Genomic DNA, 10048 nt, shown 5'->3' on the forward strand with positions numbered 1-10048 from the left:
GAGGTTGTCATGTGTTAAGGGTCAATGTTGTTATGCATTCACTACCAAAAATGGACCAAAGGATACGGATTACATGCATAACAAAAGATTGTTTTAGTCCGTAGCCATTACTTTTTTAGGTTGTCATGCATTCACTACCAAAATGGAACAAAGGCACGGGATTAGATTCGTAGTGAAAGAATGTTTTAGTTTGTAACCATTAGTACTTTTGAAGGGTCAAGGTTGAGCAAAGGCTACAAACTAGATTTGTAGCGAAAGAATGTACTAGTCCATAGCCATAGCTTTTGAAAGGTCGAGGTTGTCATATATTAAGGGCCTAGGTACTATGTGTCAACCTTGACCATTCACACATGACAACCTATACCTTTGACACATGACAACCGTTACCCAAGCCCTTAACATATGATAACCTAGACCCTTAACATATGACAATTATGACCTAAACCTTTAACACATGATAACCTAGACCCTTAAAACATGACAACCCATATTCAAATCATTTACACATAACAACCTATACCCTAAACACAAATAATGTAGACCCTTAACACACAACCACTGAAACCAAGGTAATATATTACAAAATCTAAATTATATCTCTTTCATTGTCCTCCACATGACAAACACAACCATCCTTATTTACCTTAAATCCCTTTCGACAATCACTTCTCTCCATGATAATAACAACCACAACCATCCTTTTCTATCCACAACTAAAAGTAGCTTCCATCTCTAAGAAAATATTATTCTACAAATAAAAAAAATTCATTGAAAAAATCTTTCATGTATCGATGACTTTTATCTCTAAGAAACGTGATCGTTGGAACAAAAACAACAGTTTTGTATGGCCTTAAAAGTTGTCGGTGGTGCTTATACATCAAAGAAGTTGATGGTGGTGAACGTACGTAAACAAATGTAGTCGAAAGGGGTGAATGTAGTTTCCCTAGAAGACATGTTTGAAAAGGAAAGAAGCTAAGGAAAACAAGGGTCCTTACTCTTGCTCGGGTGGTAGACTCTCAGGAGTTTCAACTCTCGGTCCGGGGTTCGAGTACCCATAGGTGGTGAAATTCCACTAGCGTGAGTGTGTGGAGGTGTGTGTGTGTATGTAAAAAATAAAAATTAAAAAAAAAAAGCTAAGGAAAATAACAAAGAAAAAGAAAGAAAAAAAGCTCTGTAAGGAGACCAAATATCAAAGCAGGGGTATTTTTGTCCATTAATTATCAAAAAAATGATTATGTATATATATATATATATATATATATATATAAAGGTACTATGCACTCGACCGCATGTTACCTTCCCATGAGGTCGAGTGCTGGCACTATGCTAGTAGTCGGATGGTGAAAGTTTCAAAAGAATAGTGAGATTCTATAGGGAGAAATGTGAAATTTTATAGGAGAGTGGAGAAACAAAACCTATGAAACCGAATCTCTCTCACATATATTTCCTATGAAAGCCTCCCGCATGAAGGTCCTGCCCTAGAAACTTAGGTGGGGCCTACCATGGGGTTTTTTGAGAAATTCACCCCGTCCATCCATTTTTCTCATATTATTTTAAGATATGATCCAAAAAATGAGTCAGGTCCAGGGATCAAGTAGACCACAAGTTGGGGATTGAACATCCACAGGGTGTAAGTGTTTATATATCAAAAGGATACGGGGTGTAAGTGTTTATGGTTGATCACATCTGTTGTTAGATCTAGTTACTTAATTGGGTGGTAATGAAATCTCAGTAAAAAAAACAAGTGAAATATCTTTTAACTACTCTAATGGGCGACCATAATTAAAATCTAAAAAGTCATGTCTCTCGCTCACATAGCAAAAGTGATTGTTCAGTATAGTGACCTTATGACCAACAATGAGTATTGACCAAAATACCATCACAATTAATGAAAGATTCAGTGGAGACATGATAGTATTTTATAAAATTACTTATAGGTAAAACCATTTAAGGAACTATGAATCAATGTAACAACAGTGCCAAGTTGGCCAAATTTCACAATGCATAACACACATTCCAACGAATAAAGAGATAAAGATTACGAACATATGGCATCACAAGAAGAATTCTTATCTGCATAATGAGTGGAGGATGTGAGTGCAACTAATGCCCAATGCATGGCAAACAACTAGTACACATGGCATTAATTGCATAACAAGCTACAACTATCTACGGGCTCAAATGATTATTTCCTCAATAGAAAACATTATTAGTGACTACAAAGGTCTCTCTCCATCTATTGCTTCATATTTCTATAAATAGGGAAAATATCAAAAAGCTCCAAGACCTTGCCAACCTAACATAACACAACATTACAACACAACATTGCTTATCTTATCTTAATTTGTCCTAGCTTAGGAGTAGTGTAATCCCAACTCATTTACGCTGTTATGATGGACTAGCTTTAGCCTAGGAGTAGTGTAATGTAGTTCATCTACATTGCTACATTTGACCGACTTAGCTTAGGAGTAGTGTAATTCCCTTTGTCTATATGCCCACATCATTGAACCAAGGGAGAACTTTTAATTTTAATTTTATTCATAGTGTAATTCCCTTCATTTACGCCCAAGTTGATAAACCAAGGAAGACCTTAGCTCTAAGACATCGTCATCTATGCCTCAGTTGTTGGATGACTAAGGATTATCTTTGTAAGATTTCATTTTTCTCTTATTAATACAATTTCATTCATTCTACTTTCATATTACGCGTATGACAAAGATAAGGACAAACCCTCCCATTTGCAAATCACTTGATTTCTTTTATAAGTGGCTGAATAGATGGTTAAATTTCTTAGTTATTTGACCTTAAAAGTTGTCGGTGGTGCTTATACATCAAAGAAGTTGATGGTGGTGAACGTACGTAAACAAATGTAGTTGAAAGGGGTGAATGTAGTTTCCCTAGAAGACATGTTTGAAAAGGAAAGAAGCTAAGGAAAACAAGGGTCCTTACTCTCTCTCTCTCTCTCTCTCTCTCTCTCTCTCTCTCTCTCTCTATATATATATATATATATATATATATATATATATATATAGGAGTGCTCACCTGCGCACCCGTTCTCATGAGTTCTCGTGAGAAAATTTTCAGAACTCATCTCCCATGATATGAGCTAAAAATCTGAACTGTCCATGTGATATAATACCCTATTAAACCCCCAAGGCTCAACTTTCACCCTAATCCAAAACTTTGGTGGGCCAATATGGAAAAAGGAAATAATTTCCTTCCTTGATTTGTATCTCTCTTTTGCCATGGCTTGCCAAAGTTTTGAACAAGGATAAAAGTTGGGCCCTAAGGGTTTCATGGAGTGCTGCATCACGGGGACCATTCAAAATTTAGGCTCATATTATGGTAGATGAGTTCTGAAAAAGTTCTTAGCAGAACTTGTAAAAACTACAAGTGAGCATATATATATATATATATATATATATATATATATATATAAGTGCATTTGATTGATGGGGTGGATGTCCATTACACATCATGGTGGGACCACAGAGCTCGATGGACCTCATAATACCTTTTCACACACACACACACACACACACATATAAATAACGGTGATTGCTCAAGTGCACGAGTTCTCACGAGAACTTATTGGAACTTTTTGAGAACTCATCTCCTATGGTATGAGCTCAAAATCTTAACTGTACCCACGTGATGCAGCACCCATGAAACCCCTTAGGCCTAACTTTTACCCTGATTCAAAACTTTGTTGGCATAGTAAAAGAGAGGCAAATCAATAAAGGAAACTATTTCATTTTGCTATGGCTCGCTGAAGTTTTGGATTAGGGTAAAAGTTGGGCCATGGGGTTTCATGGGGTGCTACATCATGTGGACGGTTTGGATTTTGGGCTCATATATCAGGTGGTCAGTTCACAAAAAGTTCTCACAAGTTCTCGTGAGAATTAGCGAGCAGGTGTGTATATGTATATATTGTTGTATTTGATGTCTTAAATCTAGTCAGATACAGGGTATATTGATGTCATCGACAGTCTATTCAATGTCACCTTTGATGACATCGAACAGTGCTCGATCCCATCGAGATTTTTCGAATTTTCTCCAGTTGGCTGTTGACCTATTTGGGCACTTTTTTCGATGCCATCATTGGATATTTGATTGAACCTTCGATGACATCGAAACTAGATCGATGCAATCAAGATTTTATCAAAAATCGGGTTTTGTCTTTGGACAGTTTGGGTGTTAGTTCGATGCCATCGACCCAGTTTCGATACCATCGAAGAATAAGTTTCGATGACATCGAATGTTTTGCGCAGAATTTTATGGATCCGCCGGATCCGCGAAATTTGTTTTCGATTTTGTTTGAGATTCTCCCATATGCTATAAATATGGGTGCAAACGGAATTGGAATGTATTCTAAGGGTTTCTAAATAGTTCTAGGGTTTCAAAGGGATGGAGCAAGGTGAGATTCGAAGTTGTTCGAATCGGGTAAGCCTTCTCTCTTTATAATTTCTACTTTCATGATGAATTTTTGTCGCTTTGTGCTGTTGTTTTTTTTTTTTCGAAAGGGTTTTCCACGTTAAATCGTTGTTTTCTCCTGTGTGTTTGCTTGGTGCTATTTGATTGCTATCCTAGATTCATCTTTGTGTGATTCCCTCGTTCTCCCAACATATATACATATGTGCATCATATACATGTTTTGTGGTTAGGTCATGAATGCTAATTGAAGTGTTGACCATTAATGAGGGCTGCAATTTATTTATTATTTGGCATTGTTTGCCAAAGCTACCAAAGCTCAGATAAGAATGTGTTCTTCCGATGTAAGGAGATGAGCATAAACAAATGTTTAGGCTAGAAGTGCAGCCACTATGGGGCTCCTCACTGTATGCTTTTCACCATCATTCACCCATATGAGGGCCCCATAGGAGACCACCCAATCCCCTTCTAAGTTCCCTTCTACAACCACAGTGTAGTTCAGTTTCTCATACTTCTCTTGAAATACCAACATATCTGGTGTGATGCTGATTGAAAATCCAGCCATTTGCTCCAGTTCGGCCTTGTAAGTTGATGGGCCATCTCCGACGAAGGTCACCGTCCGTTGAAACTCTCTGACAATCTTATCAGATGCCGAAGAAGTCGAATTTTTATTGGATACAACGATAAACGATGGATAGTTGAGATCGGACGATGGATGTGAACAATCATTAGACGTAGACCGAGTGATCGTTGCAATCTCCTCCTTGGTGTAATTCATCGTGCAAAGGAAGTTCACATAGTCTTGTGCATGGGCGTCATAGACAAGGCCTAGGTTGAGTGCCTTGTTGGGGTTGATATGGCCTGCTCCCATGGCTAGAGGAGTAGCCGGATTGTAAAGATTTCCTATATCTTTGATGGGGTTGAGAGTGTTATCCAGTACGTCCGCTGTGGTCATCATGGCTGATCGAATGGCGGCAGGGCTCCAATTGGGGTGGGCCGCCTTCAATAGGGCTGCAACACCAGCTGCATGAGGACAGGCCATTGATGTCCCAGTAATCAATTTGAAGTTGCTTGATAATGCTGTGCCTGATGCAAGTCTTGCTGCAGCTACATTCGGTGGATAGGCTGACAAAATTCGTGAACCTGGTGCAATTACATCAGGCTTCAAAATACCTGGACAGATTTGATTTGGACCCCTCGATGTGTAGGCGCCGACAGTCAGTGCTGGCTTCAGGCCCACGACGGTCTGCTGAAATTTGATTGTCACCGTTGGATTATTACTTGTGTTCATGTAACTCATAAGTGTTTTTAGATCTTCCGAATCTGGACTAATCTCAACAGTTGGACACAAGAAATCAGCTGCTTCAAGGAATAGTGTTACATCTGTGACGATTATGGCACCTGCAGCATCCGAGTCACACACTTGTGACATTTGAATGATCAGTGGCCTAATGTAGTCGCAGAAAATGATGGCATCCTTGTAGTAGGATAATGATTCTGATGAATCACAAGCTTTAATGGTGACGTTATAAATTAAGGGCACATCTGTTATGATCGCATTCAATGGGAACAATGACATTCCAATGACCGTTGCACCATTGCCTAGTATCATTGTCCCGGCGAATCTACGGTCGACAGCACTGGCACCAACTGATAATCACCAAGGAGCGCCATTTTGAACTGTTGAGAGTTGTGGCCCACTATTCCCTGCCGAAGTGGACACAAATACACCCTTTTCCATGGCTGCAAACGATGCAATCGCAATAGAATCTTGATGGAGAGGAAGTATACCAAAGCCCAATGAAAGAGAAATGACATCAACGCCATCAGAAATTGCTTGATCGATTGCAGCAAGGACATCAGAAGCATAGTCTAGTCCATCCCAGAGAGCCTTGTACATTGCAACCTTTGCTCGTGGGGCCATTCCTCTTGCAGTGCCCAAACCATATCCGAAAAATGATGCACCTTCAGCATAGTTGCCTGCAGCAGTTGATGATGTATGTGTGCCATGACCATCAGTATCTCTTGAAGAGTTGACGGCGATGTGAATGCTGGGAATGTTTGCGATGAGACCTTTGTTGAAGAAGCGATCTCCGACGAGCTTATCGGTTGCACATTGATGAATTGAAAGCATCACCCACCACACACTCTCTTTCCATCTTGAAGGAACATTCGTCATCCCATCATCACTGAAGCTATCACTCTCTGGCCAGATTCCAGTATCCACAACGCCGATTATGACATCCTCACCGTAATTTGATGTGGGCCACAGGCCGGAATCGTGATTGAGTGAGAGGAATTCGTAAGTGTGAGTGGTATGAGCTTGGACCTGTGTATCTGGGAGGGCGGTGATGAATCCTGATGAACGTTGCAGAGAATGTAGCTCAGCTGGTGAGAGGGTGGAACTGAAGCCATGGATGGCATGATCGTATGCATAGAGAATTATTGGGTGGGCCACATCGGTGCCCACAGCTAAGGAGTCGAGGGTGGCGGTGTACCAATGATGGTGGCTAGAGAAGGCCTTGGGCATGGCCGACGTGTCCATGTGGACGATGTACGTGGACCGTTGAGCTGATGTGGACATGATCAGAATGGTGAGGAGAAGCAATGCATGTAAGTGCATGTGGGAAATCGTGGTCATGGAAGTGTCCATCTCTGCCTAACAAGGAGATTGTCTATACAAAGTGATATATAATGTAGTTTTGGTGTATGTCTATATATATAGTTTGCATGATTCCTAATTGGCAATGCCACGGGGTTGGGCTGTGATTCTTGGGAATTTTTGTCTTCTCTCTTCTTTTGTTAGGGCTCGGCGTTGTGGTTTCTTAGTCATGTATTTAATAGAATTGAACTGGTCAGTTTAAGAGGCATTCGTGGTACGTGCCAGTTTGGTGTGCGTGTGGTACCTGGACCGTTTATAAGGTGGGTTCCTCTGTGTATATCGAATGGACGAAAATCAGGCAGGTATATATACTCATCAGGTGGGTCATAATTACATGACAAAAATAGACTGTTAGAGATGGTCATCTTTCTGCTGTTTTTTACATAGACGTGTGGTTTCGGCTAATGAAACAACCGCTTCATTTTGGGCCAGGTAATTTTCTGCGGTGGGCCCCACCAAATGAGTGAACAGGATCTCTCAAATGTGGGCTACACTGGGTGAGCATGTTTGTTTGCTTTTACTTTCTTACATACACGGTCTCACATCTACCTTTTTTCTATATTAACGGCCGAGATTTTCACACAAGAAAACACTTCCGAATGTAAATTGCCGTCTTTGGTTTTACAACCTCAATATCGACCGTCAATTTCCCAAACAACCAATCAGATGGTTGCGATCATCCAATCAAAGCGATTTGATAGGGATGTACAATTAAACATGACCCGGCACACATCAATGTTAAGACCTCTCCAATATACTTACCTGTCCATTTCTCAAACCACTAATCCATGGTTTGGCTAAAGGCTCAAGTAAACTTTCTTTTTAAGTAAATTGCATTGGGGTTCTTTATAATTATAGCAGATTGCGTTGAAGGGAACTATGGTCCAACCTTTAACGTAACAATTAAATAAGGGCCGTTTGATCACATCTCTACTGCCTAAGGTTTATTAGCTTATTCTATATTTTTAAAAAAAAAAAAAGAAAAAGAAAAAAAAACTCTCGTTTGTAAATAGGCTGTTTGGTTATAAAGTTCAAATTTGGGAAAAAAGCTCTAAAAACATAAGTACGGTAGAGATTTTTTTTTTAAGAGCTTCTTTGGTTTGAGTAGGTTTGTCTTTAAATATTTTAAGTAATTTCCATGTTATCCCTTCTCTTCTTTTTTCATATTTCTTCCCAAATAATGAATGACTCATAATGAAAGTGGGCCCTGCATGATGAATATTTCATATCAATATGGGCCCACATAATGTAGGGTTCACATCAGAGGTGGAATCCAAATGATCGATGGCCAACATCCAAATGTGGCCCCACATGATGGACTATCCACATTAAGTGGCCCCACATGATGGACGGTCCACAACAAAGGTAAGACGCACATGATGGATGGTAGACATTAAATGTAGACCCGCGTGATGAATGACGCATATTGAAGGTGGGCCCCAAATGATGAATAATACACATCAAGGTTGGACAACACAATGCACAATTCACATCAAAGGTAGGCCCCACATTATGAATGGCCACATCAAAGTGTGGCCCCGCATGATGGACCATCCATATCAAGTGGGCCCCACATGATGGATGGTCCACATCCAAGGTGGCACCCACATGATGGATGGTAAACATAAAAGTTGAGCTCGCATGATGAACGACCCATATTGATGTTAGGGCCCCACATGATGTATGGTCATCATCAATGTGGGCACACATAATGCACCATTCACATCAAAGGTGGGCCCCACATGATGGATGGCCCACGTCAAAGTGTGGCCCCGCATGATGGACAGTCCACATCAAAGGTGGCACCCATACGATGGATGGTGGACATCAAAGGTGGGCCTGCATGATGAATGACCCATATTGGAGGTGGGGCCTACATGATGAATGGTTCACATCAAGGTGGGCCCATATAATGCATAATTTACATCAAAGGTGGGCTCCACATGATGGATGGCCCACATCAAAGTATGGACCTGCATGAAGGACCGTCCACATCAGTGGGTGCCACTTGATGGATGGTGGACATCAGCCTTGGACGACCCATATTGAAGGTGAGAGGCCCCACATGTTGAATGGTCCGTATCAAGGTGGGCCCGCATAATGCATGTTTCACATCCAAGGTGGAACCCACATGATGGATGGCCCACATCAAAGTGTGGCCTTGCATAATGGACCATCCACATCAAAGTTGGGACCCACATGATTGATGGTGGAATTGAAGGTGGGCTGACACGATGGACGATTGACATCAAATGTGGGCCCACATGATTAACTGCCCATATTGAAAGTTGGGCTCCACATAATGAATGGTCCACATCAAGGTGGGCCCACATAATGGATGGAGTGTGCCTTACATGATGGATGGCCCGCATCAAAGTGTTGCCCCCTTGTGGTGGACAATCCACATCAAGTGGGCCCCACCTAATCAACGATCCACATCCAAGGTCTTGCATGATGGACAACCCATGTCTAGAGTATCCCAACATGATAGATGATCCACATAAAAGGCACGCCCTACACAATGAATGATGTACATCAAAGTGTGCCCCACATGAAGGATGGCCCACATCAAATTGTGCCCTCGCATGATGGATGGCTAACAATAAAATTAATTTCAAACGTGTCGATGTAAATTGAAACAATTGGCTGCTATCCAACATGAAATAGATACTCTTTGGACCGATTATGACACAACTTGGACCGAGCCACTCTATTGGACTTGGATCCATCAATTCAAAAAGATCGTGTTGCATATGTTTGAGGCCCAACACAAGTACTTGGAGCATGACATTAAGAAAATTGAACGTGCTTATGTTAGTCCTGACCATTCGATCCTCAAGAACTAATGGACTTTATTAGTTCTCATATTGGCATCTTTTAGGCTAGGCTCAGTCACAAGAAAGCAGTGCTCTGAAAAAAGAAGCAGAGACCAAACCCAAGACTCCCGGTCATCAT

The 10048-nt window shown here is 40.9% G+C and overlaps 1 pseudogene; it reads right to left on the minus strand.

Annotated features, from left to right (window-relative positions):
* Positions 1-4801: 4801 nt before the first annotated feature.
* Positions 4802-7084, minus strand: LOC131235990 (subtilisin-like protease SBT3; annotated as a pseudogene).
* Positions 7085-10048: the final 2964 nt, after the last annotated feature.

Source organism: Magnolia sinica, unplaced genomic scaffold (assembly GCF_029962835.1).
Source record: "Magnolia sinica isolate HGM2019 unplaced genomic scaffold, MsV1 ctg102, whole genome shotgun sequence".
NCBI classification, from domain to species: domain Eukaryota; kingdom Viridiplantae; phylum Streptophyta; class Magnoliopsida; order Magnoliales; family Magnoliaceae; genus Magnolia; species Magnolia sinica.